Here is a 15726-nt window from a genome sequence, read left to right as displayed (position 1 = left end):
ATATATGGTTAGATATATTCTTTGATTGTTTGTATACACATGCATTCATGCAGGCTACGGTCTGTGCACATGCACACTTAACCCTTTCATGACTAATGTGGTGTACAAGTTAAAATCCGTATTTTTTGCTAGAAAATTACTTAGAGTTCCCAAACATTATACATATTTTTTTAGCAGAGAATCTAGAGAATAAAATGGCGATTGTTGCAATATTTTATATCACATGGTATTTGTGCAGCGGTGTTTTAAACGCAAATTTTTGGAAAAGGGACACTTTCATGAATTTTAAAAAATCCAAACAGTAAAGTTACCCCAATTTTTTTGTATAATGTGAAAGATGATGTTACACCAAGTAAATAGATACCAAACATGTCACCCTTTATAATTGCACGCACTCGTGGAATGGCGACAAACTATGGTACCTATAAATTTCCATAGGCGACACTTTAAATTTTTTTTTACGGTTACTGGGTTTGAGTTACAGAGGAGGTCTAGGGCTTGAATTATTGCTCTCGCTCTGACAATCGCGGTGATACCTCACATGTGTGATTTGAACACCGTTTACATATGCGGGCGTGACTTCCGTATGCGTTTTCTTCGCTGTGCGAGCTCGCGGGTACGGGGGCACTTTTTTTTTTTTTAATTTATTTTATTTTTTTTTTTACTTGTAAATTGTGTTTTAAAAAAAAAATTTTTTTTTTTTTAATTTTATTGCTGTCACAAGGAATGTAAACATCCCTTGTGACAGTAATAGGTGGTGACAGGTACTCTTTATGGAGGGATCGGGGGTCTAAAAGACCCCCGATCCCTCCTTTGCATTTCACAGTATTCAGATCGCCGAAAACGGCAATTCTGAACACTGTATATTTTTTTAAAACCGGCGCCATTGGCAGCTGAGTAAACGGGAAGTGACGTCATGACGTCGCTTCCGCGTTTACATTGAGAAGGCTGTAACGAAGCCACCCACAGCTTCGTTCCAGCCCGCCCCCAGCCGCCGAAGGCGGCCGATTGGACATCGGGCTTCCCGATCGCACGGGAGGCCCGGTAAGAGCGGCGGGAGGCGGCGGGAGGGGGGGGATGTCCCCTCCTGCTCCTCCGGTATAACAGCCGAGCGGCTTTTAGCCGCATCGGTTGTTATATACGGTTAGCCGATCGCCGGCTCGAAACAACGGTACCAGGATGATGCCTGCAGCTGCGGGCATCATCCCGGTATAACCCCCGAAAGCCGAGTACGCAGATGTGTGTACGGTCAGCGGGAAGGGGTTAAACCTTCACATGTGTTGTATATCTAGAATTTCTCACCATTAAACTTGTACACATTTTTTATCCTACTCCAACTTGTCTACTGCCTCATTTAAAGTCCCACCTGGCCTTCGGCCTCCCCCCCCTTTTTTCTCCTTCAGAACTTCATCCCTTCCAAACTTGCCTCTGGTAACAGGAGTGGTTGTTCCTCCGGCAACTGCTTCTCTTTTACCTCTGGCAATGACCAGGCTCCCCTCGGGCTGAGCCTTTAACACACGTGGTTCTGCCCCAGGCTTTGGGCTTAACCTCTGCTGCTCCTCCTTTGCGGACCCTTGAATTACTGGAAAGGCCTCACGTAGACCTAGCAGCCAGTAGGACTCCTGGATAGGCCTCAAACTTAGGGCTAGCAGCCAGAACCTGTTTGACATACATCTACCCAGGCTGCAGCTCTGGGCAGGAAGAACCCCGATCACCTGACTCCTCCCGAATAAATAGCCTATCCCAGCATGCACAGCGGCCAAAGAAACTCCTGCTGATTGGTTGAGACAACTTATTTACCCATCACCTGAATTCCCTGTAACCCATTATTCCAGTGCCCAAAGGTAACAGTGCCCCCTATTGACAGAAGAGAGAGACTACAAATTGAACTCAGACTTAGGGCAGAAATCAGTGGATCAAACACTACCAATTAGCAAGGTTAGTTACTACCTAGCACAACTAGATTTATTATTAACAGCCCTGTTTAGGACCAGGGTGCTACATAACCATAATGGCCTGGATTTTTTGGGAGGACGTAGAGTCTTGTGTGGAAGAAGGTGCTCTGGTCAGATGAGACCAAAATTTAATCTTTTTGGCCTAAAAGCAAAACGCTATGTGTGGCGGAAAACTAACACTGCACATCACCCTGACCACACCATCCCCACCGTGAAACATGGTGGTGGCAGCATCATGTTGGGGGGATGCTTTTCTTCAGCAGGGACAGGGCAGCTGGTCAGAGTTGATGGGAAGATGGATGGCGCTAAATACAGGACAATCTTAGACAAAAACCTATTAGAGTCTGCAAAAGACCTGAGACTGGGGCAGAGGTTCACCTTCCAGCAGGACAACGACCCTAAACATACAGCCAGAGCTACAATGGAATGGTTTGGATCAAAGTATATTCATGTGTTAGAATGGCCCAGTCAAAGTCCAGACCTAAATCTAATTGAGAATCTGTGGCAAGACTTGAAAATTGCTGTTCACAGACACTATCTCCATCCAATCTAACAGAGCTTGAGCTATTTTGCAAAGAAGTATGGGCAAACATTTCACTCTCTAGATGTGCAAAGCTGGTAGAGACATCCCCAAAAAGACTTGCAGCTGTAATTGCAGTGAAAGGTGGTTCTACAAAGTATTGACTTAGGGGGGCTGAATAAAAATGCACACCACACTTTTCAGATATTTATTTGAAAAAAAAATTAAAACCATTTATCATTTTCCTTCCACTTCACAATTATGTTCCACTTTGTATAGGTCTATTATATAAAATCTCAATAAAATACATTTATGTTTTTGGTTGTAACATGACAAAATGTGGAAAATTTCAAGGCACTGTACATAATCCAATTAAGTCTGGAACAGGGGTTAGCTGTATGAGCTACATGGACAAAGGTGTGAATGTCAAATAGCCAGGGTACAGCTGTTCAAATCGCATTGAGGGTCCATTCAGATTGCCAGTAAGGACCCACTAGACACTAGACACAAACTGTCTGCATCCTGCATGCTCATTTGTCCCTAGACCCATGTAACCACTTAATTACATGCAAACTGTGGTTACATGCGAACTGTTGTGGCATTGGTCAACCTCTCATTGATTTGTACAGCCTGCTGGCCGAGGCAGATCATACAGTATGTGCAAGCTGCCACAAAAATATGCTGATTCTCTGTGGCTTGGGGCCTATTTTTGTCTGCCTCAATGAGCCCAAAATGTGGGTGATAGGCACACAGGCACTGGAAAAACTGCTCCTAGCAGAGCTGAAGGTCTTCAGTCCCACCTTTCACATATAATGGCATTTTAACATCATTCCACAACTTGGTGTGTAAAATTCATTTTTACTATTGAGCTCTGTAAGCAAGCTTTTATTTTTAAAGGGAGACAGAGGAAATTGTGTCTAAAGCTCAGAGTATGCATAACATATAGTTTATGCAAAATGTATTATTTAGTTGACTGCATTTTTCATCCTTAATATAATAAATAAAATATATATATATAAAAAAACAAACCTTAACTTCCTTTTAAAACAGGGATTTTTAACCAGGGGCATGGGAACCAAATGATGGGGGTACAATAGTGGATCATTGAATAGTTGAAAATGAAATTGACACAGGATTCCAGTGGAATCCAGTAACTGGACCTCAATGCCATGTTTTGAGTGCAAAAAACAACAGTGACAATTTCTCTAGTTAACTTGTGTACTTGTGACTTCTTATTTTTATGTAAATCAATATGGTAAAATAATAATGATTTTCTTTCAGCTGTTCCAAGCTATTTATATGTAAAGTAAAACCAATTTAATCTTACTGGTACCTAATAGGAATATAAATGATGATAATTGTGAAAAATAAAAATAGTAACAAGGTTAAGAACATTTAAAGGGAACGAGGAAAAGGAAAGGGATACGAGAAAAGAAAAGGGGAAAATGGGAAAGTAAAAAAAATGGAAAAAGGAGAAACGGAGAGGAGAGGAAGGAAAGGAAAGGGAAAGAAAAAATTAAGGAAAGGCGAAGGGAAAGGGAAGGAAAAGGGGAAAGGAAAAGGGAAAGGAAATAGAAAAGGGAAAGGGAAAAGAAAAAAGGGAAAGGAAAAGGAAAAAGGGAAAAAGGGAAAGAAAAAAAGAAAAACAGAAAAGGGAGGAAAAGTAAGGGAAAGGAAATGGAAAAGGGAAAAAGAAAGGGAAGGGAAAGGAAATAGAAAAGGGAAAGGGAAAAGAAAAAAGGAAAAAAGGGAAAGGAAAAGGAAAAAGGGAAATAGGGAAAGAAAAAAGGAAAAACAGAAAAGGGAGGAAAAGAAAGGGAAAGGAAACGGAAAAGGGAAAAAGAAAGGGAAGGGAAAGGAAAGGTAAAAGGGAAAGAAAAAAGGAAAGGAAAGCAAAGGTAAGGAAATGAAGGGAAAAGGAAAGAAAAGGGACATTGTACATTGCCTCAACAAATAAAGGTAATTTGGCTAAGCTGGGTCTTACTGTTGAACAATCTATTTTAATATTTAAGATGATAACCTCAGTTTGATTGCTCAGTAAGTTCCATGTGGCTTCAGTTATGCAAGACATGCTGGCAATTGTAGTTCCACAGACTCATAGACAATGCCCTTCTGCTAAACGACATAATTTACAGGTGGTTTCACAATGATTACTCTGATAAGCTTCATGTTTCTGGTTTGTTAACCATTTCAAATGGGGAAATTGTCAAGCAAGCAAAGCAAAACAAGATGATCAGGGAAAACGTTACCAAGCGCTGATCTGGAAGCAGAGTAATTCTTCTAAGGTTGCCTGGGCCTGCGCCTCTTCACGGCTCACCTATTACCAGATGCCTGCTGCGCCAGAACAAGTCTTTTGTTTTCCTACAGGAAGGTGGCATTATACTATAATAGCCAGGAATGTTGGGGCCCCGTGCAAGGCATCAGGTCTGCACGGCTGAAGGGTCTTTTCAGACAGCAGCAGTTTAATGTGGGTGGTCGGACTACCAGACGCAGCTAGTTGAGGTAAGAAGGGAATTAAGTAACCTATATGAAATTATTTACAGAAACCGGAGTACATGATGGGGGTATTGGGCTACACTAAGCACCCATGCCTCAGGCATTGAACCTTCTGTCAAACAATCTTAAATGATTATTGTTAAGCCAGAACATGCTACTGGCCTATAAATAAACGCTTGTATATGAATCATTAGATATTGTATTCATCAAGTGTTCAGCACCATGGCAACTGCAGATCTAAATAGAGGCTAAGATGGCACTGCCCTCGGAGGATAAGACGCTAGGAGGGTTTTGTTCAGCTTTAAAGCCTAACTGAACCTCCAGTTTAAATCAGCTAAATACAATCCAGGTACATCAAAACGAAAAGTGTTCTATGCCTAGCTGTTAGTTTAATTTTTAAAATAGCCACAACCTGAATAGAAAAGCCTGACCTCTGCCAGCAGCTGCAGAGTGGGACCCTTGCCCTCTGTGATCTCTCTGCAGATGTCAGGAACTCCCCCTACTTATTCAACCCTGTCCCCCCTCCCCCCGAAAGGTGCCAATTGTGACACCAGAGGGGGAGAGGAGACAAATGAGCGTAAGTTCCACTTTTGGGTGGAACTCCGCTTTAAGTTGGATTTTTAATATAATCTATTCCAACTCAGTGGTGGCCTGCACCTCAAAACTCCCCCCCTCGCTGTATGCCGGTTCACCTGCACTTACCTCTTCTAGGTGGCAGGCACATCAGGCAGCGGCGGGCACATCGGACAGTGGCAGGGGATTGAGAACCTTTGCTATGCATGTAGCAACGTGCCCTTTGACTCCCCATGCTCAGATGCAGGAGTGGGCTCTTTTAACTAGCTTACCCACAATCCCTTGGGTTCCCGCAAACCCCTAGGCTTCTGGATACACCCAGGGGATATAAGTTTGTGTTTGAATTCCCTTCCCCTCTCTCCCTATCAGTTGCTTTATGAATAGAATCTTTAGGCATTACAGTGAATATTTGCCAATGGCTTACATCCCCCTTTTTCAGTCATGGACTCATCCTTGGGGTAAATGCTAACCCACTTTGGCTCTAGAGGTCCCACATGTTGTTGGGGGTCAGTGGGGTGCCACATACAAAATTATATGTACATGTTTCGTCCAATGGGGTCGCTCCTGAGGAAGTCCTAAAGAAATCCGTTAGACAAAATTTATTGAATGGGCAGGTCTTATGATGTTACTTGATACAAGGAAGTTAAGGCAGATCTGCTCTGTTGGAAAAAGTCATGTGCTCATACCTAAGGTGTTGTTTAGTACTACTAATGTTGTTCTAAAATAAAGTACTGTATTGGTTCTATGCTATGGGTATCCCCTTATCTTATGTATATCACTGAGTCTAAAGTGGAGTTGCGTATACCATGGGCCATTGGAAGATGTTAATATTCTTCAGGGTGGAATTGCTGTGTGGCAGGGAGAAGATTTGGCAAACAGGCATTTGACCAGATACAGTAAGTACTGTATATAATGTCCTACTTGACAGGAGACTTTTGACTGAGATTTTTTGGCCCTGCCACTTTTCACTGCTAGAGCCATTTTTGCACACATGTTTTAAAAAAATCATTTTATGCCTGAAGATTACATAAAACCCCCAAACATGATATATTTTTTGAAAGCAGACACCCTAGAGAATAAAATAATTGTAGTTCCAAATTTTTATGTTCAGTAAAAACAAACTAAAGTGAATTTTAGGGCAAACAAACGCAATACACTACCCAAATTGCGGTTGCACTGAGTAAATAGATATCCGACATGTCAAACACTAAATTTGTGTGCATCCGTGAAATGGCGACAAAATTCAGCGCCCTATATTTTCTATAGGCGACGGTTCGAAAGCACCCATATAGGTCATCAGTTTAGTGTTACAGAGGAGGTCTTGTGCTAGAATTATTGCTCTCACTCTGGTGTGCGCGGCAATATATAACATGTTTATCACAATCAACGTTTTTATGCGTAGGTGCCCCGGACGCATGCGTTTACATTTGTACGTGCATATATATGGGGGGCCTTTATGTGCTTGGGTGTAACTTTTTTGCTTAACTTTTTTTTTTTTTTTCAACACATAGGGGACGAAAAGTCCCCTGTGATGATTTTTAGGTGACAGGTTCTAAAAGGTCTAAAAGACCCTGCATGTCTCCTCTGGTATTGCAATGGAGATACACAGTATCCCACAGTACACAGAACATCGGAATGCAATCGTTTTAGTAAATATAAACTGCTAAATACCTTTTCTCATCAGCAGTATATAGCAGTCTTGTGACTTCTATCAGTTTCTGCTTAAAGCTTGTAGGAGTTTTCATACTGCACTGCGCTGTTCTATCAGGAATGTCTGTACATTGCTGATTGGCCCTGTGCTGATCACATGTACTCTCCCATGCACTCTCCCAAGAAAAATAACCTCTCTAGCAATATACACCAAACTGAGCATTTGCAGCCTGACTCCAGCAGCTCTGTCTTATCCGGACCTGTTCTGGAGTCAGTGGAAGAAGAGGAGGATCTGTGCATACAGGATCAAATAGCCTTTATACACAATGTAGAGGATTAACCCCTTAGGTTTCACAGTGAGTATAACAAGCATGTTTTACTGCATATACACACTGATTCAGACTGATTTTACTGTTGCAGGTTTAGTATCACTTTATATAGGCCAGTAGCATTCACAGAGAGTAAAATACTGTAGATGTACTGTATTTCCATCTTTGAATTCATGGCAATGTCTGCAGATTCTATGAACTTCTTTTCCAGGCAGAGTCTAGTTTGTATTTTAGCTGCACGTTCCCATTTACTCAGGACCCAGGATGCAGCCTCTGTCTCTCACTAAGTGATTTTCTTTTTTCTATATAAAACCATTATCGGAGCAATTCGTAGCCAAGACATTACAAACCCAGAATGATTTTCCAGATGCTTAATGGTAATTCTCCTCTTTATGCGTTTTACTGGAAAAACTATCTATTCACAGTTTACTAACACCGAGATAAACACCATGTTTGGGAAGAGTCTGGAGACAGTAAGTTCAGCTAATAATAAAAAGCAGCTTCTCAGAGACTGGGCGTATCACGGAAAAAAGATTACGTAAGAGGGGTTCAAGGGTAAGTCCCGCCAATTTTTTTTAATAGTTCTTGGACAGAGTGGGGAAGGGTTAAAACCAAATTTTCGTTTTTTACTGCTTTCTGGGGCATGGGCGAATGCTGGGCGCTAAAAACAGACAGTTGAGCTGCGTTTTTACAGCTCCCCAATGCCATGTCTGAAGCCTACAATACAGCTGGAGGGGGCTGTTCACAATGCATTGTGACCACGGCAAATTTAATCTGTTGAGTTGACAGGTGGCACTGCCTACTATCTCTATATCTCGTATAGTCATAAGCTCCATCTAGTAACCATAATGTGTTTTTTTTAACTGATTGAGGTATTTTTAAAAAATACCACAATATGGCCACTAGATAGCGGCTAAAATCATATCGATTTCTATATCACACAAGATATGAGCAGTTTTGTTGGTGCTGCGCGGATGGACCCCTCGGTGTGCACCAAAGTAGGAGGGGGCGGAGACAAGACCAGTCCCCCTGTACAAGAAGAGAGAGCAGCAGTGATCGGTCTGTATTACAGGAAGCTCCTACACAGAGGGAAAGTTCTATGCTGGATTACTGCACAGATCTGGAAGAAATACATAAAGCACACCAAGGTTCAGATAAGAATTCACAGGTTCGTTCCGGAGTCACTGCTTTGTGTGTCCATTCACACATGGAGCATGGCTCAGCCCCGCCCTCACTCTCTCCTCATTGCCTCACTGGCTGCTGTCTCAGCCAATGAGGAGGAAGAGACCCGGGTGAGCTGCTGGTCTCATGCACATCGCTGGATTGAGATGGGGCTCAGGTAAGTATTAGGGGGGCTGCTGCACACAGGACATTTTTTTACCTACATGCATAGACTGCATGAAGGTAAAAAAACCTTGAGCCTTTACAACCACTTTAAGATATATCAATAATATACTGTATATGTAAAGACCATGACACAATACAGAGGGGACTGAATTACTAAAATAATTGTGTGGGTGTTCACTGGTCTTCCAATCATATAATAGAAAATAATCTTTTTGGCTGAATACATTTTCCCTTACACCCGATTGGGCAGTTAAATAAAAGATAGCTTCACCCTATTTTAAGGCATTCTAAAAGTCACTTAGCTATGTGTAATGGATCTATGCCTTTAGCAAATCAACCCCAATGTCTGCTCCAGTGGCGGCTGGTGATTTTTTGTTTGGGGGGGTGGCAAACAACCCCCCCCCCCCCCGCGGCACCCCAACCCCCCCCCGCTGTCTGCCAGTCCACCGGCACTTACTCCATCGGCGGTGGGGATCGGCGGCAAATCGGGGATCGGCAGGCACACAGAAGCGGGGATCGATGGGCACATCGAGCCGGGGATCAGGCTGCGGCGGGCATCTGACAGCGTCTTCTGTGTCCTCTTCTCTTATGAGATCACGGCGGCTTCTACCGTGCGTCTCCTCCCCCCCTCCTAGGCATCCAATAGGATCACCTGACCTTTCAGCCAATCGGGAAATTAGTGTCAGACCCACGCTTCCTGATTGGCGGAGAGGCAATTCAGATTAACTTGCTTTTCTAACACACCTGGGTGGGCCCCCCGAGTCTACCCTACTTTAAAGCCTATTAGAGCCTATGGCTTTAATAAGGTGCTTCAAAAAAACACCCCCCGCCGCTGTAATTTAGGCGCCTGGTGTGGGCCGGATGCATGAATAGGGGGTGACTGCGGCGGCCGTGGATAGATTCAAGCTATCCATGAATCTACCCATTAACCATATAGGGGGTGGCATGGATAGAGGGGGCGGTGCCTGTGTGCCCTTAATGGACGCCCACCCCTGGTCTGCTCCCACCCTCAGTATCACTGTAGCATAGCCATGCTCAGATGCAGGCACAGGCCATTTAACTCCTTTTCCCACCACTTCCTGAGTTCCTTGACTTATCCAGGGAAAATAATTTCTCCACTTCCCATCTTCCACAGCTCAGAAAGACCACACCTGATGAGGAAGAAGTAGATGGACAAGTGATCTGCAGCCAGGTGAAAGGCCCTCCACTGTCAGAACCAGCATGCTGCCAGCTGGGATGGAGTTTAATAGCATGCAGCTTCTCCGGGAAGACCTAGCTACTTAGGGGGAGACTTTCCCCAACTGCTGCCAGGGCACTGCTCTTCCAGTGGGGTGGCCTTAGTGCTTGATCATTTGCATACAATTACATCAGCATTCCAGTTCATGGAGCAAAATTTGCACAATTTTACTACTACTATGAAGCTGTAAAATAAATTTCATGCACCTATTGAACAAATTATTTCCATCTGGTCAGCAAAGCCCTAGGTACCAGTATCATTATCTTTAAATGGTATGGTCACCACTTGTCTTCTTTTAGAGCAGTATAGGCAGGAGGCTTTCCCCTCCTACTGGTGGAGTTATGGCGTAATGTGTCCTATATAAGCTGTGTGGAGCTGGCTCTCAGGGTTCGGGATGCTGAAACTGTGACCTGCTGAGGAAGAGTGTTTTTGGGGTTTCCCTTTTCTCTCCCCTTCAGGAGATGGGTGGCTGCTACACTATGCTGAGAGACCTGAGGAGGTTTTAGATAGAAAGACAGACTGAGATTAGAATACCACAATGCTATGAAAATAGTAATGGAACTATGGTGAAAAGAATATTGAAGCATCTGTTATGAGCCGTTATTTCCAATAGTACGTCAATTTATTACAAGAACCTGATCCTACTGCAATGCCACAGATGTCAGGAACCTTATCTTATTGCAGTGCAAGTTTGGTGATGAGACATCATCTTCCTTTATTGCAAGCAAATATTTTCACATTCCCCTCTATTATTTGTAACAGGTAACTATCTGCTCAGATGGGTTCCAATAGAATTAGACATGATAGTAGGTGGCAAATATTATAATACATAGAGAATATCTGCACTTCATGAAAGTATCTTACTACCCTTTAAAACACCCTTCTGCCATCTATTGTTCGAACACCAGCAGCCTGTATTAGGGTGGACCTCCATGGGGATACTTGGGGCCCCCTTGGTGGCGGTGCTCCCTCTAACCCATCCTATCCAGGCAGAGATAATATCTGACCCTCTGTACAATACCATACGGCCAGACCCTACCTTGAATGCGAGGTGGTAGGTACCCTGTAAGAATGCGTATACTCTGTGCTATGCTGTGTGGTCTATATTGATTTCCATATGTAAAAACAAATTTCTGCAAAAGTGGGACTTTAAAGGACCATGAACACTCAGAAAATGAAAATTATATGTAAAACAGTACAAATTTATTACAAAAGATAAATGACATTATACAACACGAGTAAAACAAAAAACATAACATTTTTTTGATACTTATGTACTATATGATGGGGTACTGATTTTTTCTCCCCCTTGTTTTTGTAATTTTAATGCTTGGAAATGCTTGAATGCTTGATCCTAGGTTCACTGCTGTCCATCCAGGTACCCCCCCCCCCCTCCCTATATCTGGGGTAGTAACTTTGAAGCATGAGAGGCCTCTATGGCTCCATCCATGGCGAAGTTACACCTCAACATTAGTGGCCATCTGTATTTCATGTAGGTCTGTGAAAGAATGTTTGCTTTGCAAAATTCAATCTACAAACGTTAAAGTGATAGGTATGTGTATTTTGATATATTGGTCAACTCTACTGAGTGCTCCTTTACTATGTGCATTATTTTCTTTTGTGTGTTAGTTCATTACATTACCCTTTTACTTTTATTATTGTGTTTCACATTTAGATCTGTGCTGGTCTGTCATCTGTGAGGGCTCTGCCCCCCCCCCCCCCTCTTTTGGGAGGTGTTCCTCAGACACGGGAGGGCTTCACATGGACATGATTCATTTCCATCTTGTTTTGGCGCCTGCCCGACGCCTTTTCAGGTGTTCCTGTCTCCTTTTTCTATGTTGAGTGTATGATCTCCATGGTTTGAAACATTTAACACATGAGGTCAGTACTGATACTAATATTTACGTCTTTCTATTTGATGTTTATTTACAATGATTCAGTTGATGAGTCTATTAAATATAGGATATTTTGGAATTCTATGTGTAATGTCTATATTAATATTGTAGTTTGTCTGTATTGGATTTACCTGTCACCTTGACAGTTGGTTTTGGCCTCTTCCATTTATCTATTTTCTTGGACTGTTTTTTGTCATGTGTTTTAGTTTTACTCATGTTATATAATGTCATTTATCTTTTGTAATAAATTTGTACTGTTTTACATATAATTTTCATTTTCTGAGTGTTCATGGTCCTTTAAAGTCCCACTTTTGAGGAAATTTGTTTTTACGTATTGTATTGGGGATGTGGACCTGAACCTCTTTCTCTTTCAAGCAGTTAGTCAAATATCCTTTGTCTATATTGATTTCCATTACAGTGCAATTTTTCCATTAATAGAAACTACTGAGAAAATATATGCATCTCCTTCTCAATACCCCTGAGGAAAGATTGTGGACCCGAAACGCGTCAGGTAGAACGGAGAACGCATACCTTAGACGTTTGTTAAACACCAAGATGTTCATATAATGAGCCGTTTTATGTACTGTATATGTTTTCTTTCATATTTTTGTGCCAAATAATTTTAACATGTTGAAATAAAAAAATATAATATATATATATATATATATATATATATATATATATATGATTCTTGCCGTACTGTCTGCCTACAAAGTCCCAAATCCTAGTAGGGGATGTTTTTTTCCGATATATAATCAGGATGTTGGCAAACAGACACCTGACTGTGCATTGGTGGAAACACTTGTATGCCATTTTTTGGACAATGTGATACCAGAATTGCAATGGAACTGCCGTATTTGGCTTATTTTTGCAACTAAGAGACTCTGTGTGATTATATACGGAAGTCATGTGGTAGTTACAGCCCAGCTTCTGTGTAGAGTGGGTTAAGAGTAGGGATGCACCGATACCATTTTTTTTACAAGTACGAGTACCGATACTTTTATTAAGTACTCGCGGATACCAATTACCGATACCTACCGCAACTGTTTTGTTTTCAATTCAGCTGTCAGCAATGGTACAAAGCATTGAAAAGTTATTTACAAATTAAATAAATAGATTTTTTTTTTCATTTTGCGCTTTTTCAATGTGAAATGTGTAAATATATGTTAATATATATGTGTAAAAATATTCACTAACAAAGCAAACAAAAAAAAGTTTTAATTGTTTATTGTTAATAAAATAGATGTGAACAAAAAAAAAGCAGGAAAATAATTAAATGGAGGAGAAAAGGGAGTTAAGGCTGATTCGAGTAAATTAAGGGTTTATATGGGCTTAAACAGAGGAACATTTGTTCATCCCTTTGATCTGCAGATGAAGAAACAGAAAGATTCAAAAAGAAACAATGTTTCTTTTTATTTTACTGTTTCAGCGGCTAAGCAATGTTGTTAATAAACATTGCCGGCTGCTTTTTTTTTTTTTTTTTGACAGCTCCAATTACTGAACTTCTTTAACACTTCAGCTTTCAACAGGAGAGACCCACTGACAGTTCAAAGAACCCAGACTGAAAGTATCAGTTTCAGGTATCGGTGCATTTGCACGAGTACCGATGCTTGTGCAAATACTCGGTATCGGCACCGATACTAGTATCGGTGCAACCCTGGTTACGGGGCATGGTGGGTGCAATGCAAGGTAGATTAATGGGCCCCAGACACTTCTTGAATGCAAAGAGATTTATTGTCTCATAAACAGAACTTTGAGGGAGAGGTTTAGAGCCAGGACACCCTTTAGTAGTTGCAATGTTAATTTAGCAGACTTGGAGACTTCTATAGGTAGACAGCCACGCAGGGAAAGGCACCCAGCAAGACACCACATCTGCATGAGTTGGACTGCTGTCTCCTATGTCAACAATCTTAAAACAGTTCCTAACAAAGGTTGTAATGAACTTGTTCACTTCTTCTACAATCTCCTACTGTAGATCCTCACTCAACTGAGCTCCCAGTCTTTCACTAGACTTGCTGATCCACTGCCACTGATCCCCTGAGCTCTTCCAATCTTCTCATTCAGTATCTTCCTCAAGAGTCATCCCCACGTCCTTGCTGGGTCCCTAGCTTTGTACTCACAGATACTCTTCAAGCGTCATCCCACTAGACTGCTTGGTCCCTGGCTTGGCACACAATAATGCTCTGCAAGCGTCACCTCAACTGGCTGGGTCCTTGGCTTGACATCTGCTGAAGTTTCCCAATTCTTCACTGTCCCCAGATGGTGAGAATACTGGTCTGGTACTTGCTTCAGCTACTCACACTGGACCCTGGGTGGACGGTCCCCTAGTGGCAACAGCTTCCCCATTACCTCCGACCACGACAGGTTCTCCGGCCGGCAGAACTGTAACTTCTGGTTGGACTGCAAGCCGCAATCCCATTCCTACGCTGCTCTCTTGCTTCTGAATAGGCCCTCAGATAGCCTAGCAGCCAAATGTCCCCGGGATAGGCGTCAGGCTCCGGCCTAGCAGCCCAGGGCAGCACAACACACGTCCACCCAGACAGCCATCCAGGTGACACAAAATCCCGATCAACTGACCTCGCCCAAATAAATAGGCTTTCCCAGCAGGTCAAGAGACCCAAGAAAATCCCTGCCCATTGGCTGAGACACCCCATTCATTCCTAATCTGTCCTTGCAATGCCCTTGTCTTATCTAATGCCACCAGATACCCAGCCATCTAGTGACAGAAGAGAGAAGTGCAGCAATTCCAGAATTAGGGTGAAATCAACTGACCTCCTATCAATTGGCCAAGGCAACTATCACTTGTCAAATAAATTTACTAGCAACCCTGCCTAAACATCAGGGTGCTACAATTAGATGGCAAGGAATACTTAGGGGCTTATCTATCCAGTCTGGTGATCCATCCTCTGGTGATCCAGTCTGATGATCCATCCTCTGGGATTGGCTAGTGGAATAATCATTCCAAATAGGGTAGCTTAAACCTTTGCTCTCCTATATGTATTCAAACTGTAGATTTAGTTGTTTTTTGGAGTTTAGCTTTAAGTAAAAAAAAAAAATCGAAATAAAAAAAAAAATTGAGAAATAACAAGAGAACCGATTTACAGTCTGAAGAATTCAGGCACCACCCTGGGAGGTGGCTGTCTGCAGCTGGGGGCATATCACTGACATCAGACCTACGGCCAGCCTTCTGGTAGCGTGCCAAGTGAAAGCTGCTTCCCCTGTCCCCACCGAGAAAGGATACAAGCCAGACCACAGGGATATAATGGGAATAGGAGTTACATTCAGCTTTGTAAACGCACTTACATAACCTCCACATCTTGAAAATGTAAAACCGCGGGAGGATTTTCCACTGCTCTCATATGTTTACTTTCATTGTCGTTTTCCTTAATTGTTCCCAGGAATGTGAATGGAGCAATATTTCAGAGACTGCAGCCAATCAGTTTATTAGATGGCACAGAATACTTAGGGGCTTATCTATCAAAAGTGCCCAAACAGGACAATATTTAATTTGCTACAGCTCTGTTTATGAAAAACTTCCATGATTTTTTTTTTATTAAACACAGTTTTCATCTTTTTTATTCTACTTTGTATCTCGGTCCTGCTGATTTTCTCTGTCCTCTTCTAGCTACTTACTGTCTACATGTCAGCTATGTATCATTGGTTGGCATCAGGGCCCACAAGCTTCAAGCCATGGGCGTAGCATAAGGGATTGCAGGGGTCACAA

Source organism: Aquarana catesbeiana, linkage group LG04 (genome assembly GCF_042186555.1).
Source record: "Aquarana catesbeiana isolate 2022-GZ linkage group LG04, ASM4218655v1, whole genome shotgun sequence".
NCBI lineage: Eukaryota > Metazoa > Chordata > Amphibia > Anura > Ranidae > Aquarana > Aquarana catesbeiana.
This window is presented reverse-complemented; position numbering follows the sequence as displayed.